Source organism: Sorex fumeus, unplaced genomic scaffold (assembly GCF_029834395.1).
Source record: "Sorex fumeus unplaced genomic scaffold, SorFum_2.1 ptg000071l, whole genome shotgun sequence".
Lineage (NCBI taxonomy): Eukaryota > Metazoa > Chordata > Mammalia > Eulipotyphla > Soricidae > Sorex > Sorex fumeus.
In genome coordinates this window covers 157,330-159,765 of record NW_026606128.1, presented here as the reverse complement: position 1 = coordinate 159,765, position 2,436 = coordinate 157,330, and the positions used below count along the sequence as shown (strand labels likewise).

General features: G+C 34.6%; 1 non-coding gene across 1 annotated transcript; it reads left to right on the top strand.

The window, feature by feature from the left end:
* The first annotated feature begins 1,384 nt into the window (after nt 1-1,384).
* Nucleotides 1,385-1,511, top strand: LOC130037229 (small nucleolar RNA SNORA9). Its single transcript, XR_008794482.1, has one exon. It is a non-coding gene; the product is annotated as a small nucleolar RNA SNORA9 (small nucleolar RNA).
* Nucleotides 1,512-2,436: the final 925 nt, after the last annotated feature.

The window sequence follows — 2,436 nt, the reverse complement described above, 5'->3', positions numbered from 1 at the left end:
TCTCAGGTACCACTGAGAATGGCCCAAATATCAGAAAGGGAAAAATGTTATTTCTGTCTTACTTTTCTTGGGTTTTGTATTTTTCTTACTGCCTTTGTTCTCTGTAGGTGTATGTTAGCACAGTGTGAATCCCTTATTTTATTCTGTAAATACATTATAGTTTTATGTTTGTTTGTTTCACAGATAACGTATTTTCTAGTGTTATGGTGACATGGTTAACCTGAAGTCGGCTTCAATCACAATTTGTTTCTTTAGTGCTTGACTTCCCAACGCTGTTATGGATGTAACAATATGTTGAGAGCACTATTATTCAATACAGTTCTGATAGCTGCTGCCACAGAAATTAAGCAAGAAAAAAATTTAAATTTGTGTTCAAATTGGCAAAGAAATCAAATTCACTGTTTACAAATGACATATCAAGAACCCTAAGACTGCATAACCAATCATTCATTAAACACTCCTAGAAGCAATAAATCTTTACAGGAAAGTTGCAGCTTACGAAAGCAAACAGGAAAATCTTTTGTGATTTTATATGTAAACAATGATAAACGAGTGATTTAATTTAAAAATCCTGCTTATAGTTATGAAAAACATTAGGTAATGTGTAATCAATTTTTAGAAAGGAGGTGAAAGATTTACTTATTAAAACCTACAAAGCACTGTTAGGAATTTCGTATGTAGGAACCCAAAAAGGCTCCTCTGAAAAACTCCTCAAAACAATATATTTATATAGTAAAGCAGCAGGCTACAAAACCAGTGCACAGGATTCTAATTTATTCTTACATGTAAACAAACAAACAACAACAAAAAAAACCCAAATCCAGAATAGAAATAAACCCGATTGCAATTATGTAAAAAACAGAAACCCCTTAGTTTAACAAAGGAGGTAAAAGACCTATTTAGTGAAAACTGCAAAACTTCTGAAAGGAATTTAAAATGAACTAATGTAATAGAAAAATATTCTTGGTTTAAGGATCATAATAATTGCCATCTTGAAAATGACTATCTTAACTCAAAGTAGTTTACAGAAACAGCAATTCTGAAAAAATTTCCATGGCATTATTCAAGGACATGGAGTAAATTTTTCTAAAATTTGCATTAAGCTACAAAACTCCTGACATAGCCAAAGCAATCTTGAGGAAAAATGGGAGACATTGTGTCCCCAGACTTTAAATTCTGACACAAAACTTTAGCAATCAAAATTGGTTGGTAGCGGAAGAAAAAAAGTCTCTTCTCAATGGCATAGGATTGAGAAGTCAGGGAGAAACCCTCAGATGCATGAGCAATTTATTTATGAAGAAGTGCATGAATTGGAGCAAGGAAACCTCTTTAGCCAATGATTACGGGAAAACTAGATAGTCACAATTAAAAAAAATGAAATTAGGTGCAAGCCTTCATCATACTTGGGTCTGGAGTGACCCTGTGCTTTCCCACAGTGCTTGCAATTATGAAACGTTGTGAGATCTTGACCTGCTCCATTCAGAGTAAGGTGTTAGAAATCTCAGACAATCGTGAAAAATAAGAAAAAGAATAAAACAGAAGCAATAAGGGAAAAATAGACCCCTCTTTCACCCTGTAAACAAAAATCAACTCAAGTAAATTAAAATTTTTATATTGCACTTGAATCTTGAAAAATCCATTGGGGAAACATAGGCAAGACTCTCCAAAATCATGACCACAGTGAAGTCTGAAATGTAAGAACTCAAGTGGCAAAGGTAATAAAAACAGAAACGGAACTATATCAAACTAGAACACTTCTGCATTCTGTGAGCAATGTGCCCTACAATTAAAAGACATTCTGCTGATTGAAAGGATTTTGAGACCATATGCAAGATAAAGGACTAATATGTAAGATACATAAAGTGCTCTTAAAGCTCTCCATCACTACATGCAAAAAAATGGGCTCAGAACTCTGCCTAACACCATATACAAAAGTAAGATCAAAATGGATTAAAGACCTCAACATCAGACCAGAAACCATAAGGTACATTGAAGAAAAAGTTGGCAAAACCCTCCATGACATTGAAGCTAATGGTATCTTCAAAGATGCCACGCCACTGACTGAGCAAGTGAAAACAGAGATAGATAAATGGGACTTTCTTAAACTAAGAAGCTTCTGCACCTCCAAAGAAACAGTGACCAAAATACAAAGACAGTCTACAGAATGGGAAAGAATATTCGCCGAATACACATCTGACAAGGGGTTGATATCAAGGATATACAAAGTACTGGTTGAACTCCACAAGAAGAAAACATCCAACCCCATCAAAAAATGGGGCAATGAAATGAACAGAAACTTTCTCAAAGAAGAAATCCAAATGGCAAAAAAGCACATGAGAAAATGCTCTACATCATTAATCATCAGGGAGATGCAGATCAAAACCACAATGAGATACCATCTGACACCTCAGAGACTGGCCCACATTCAAAAGAACA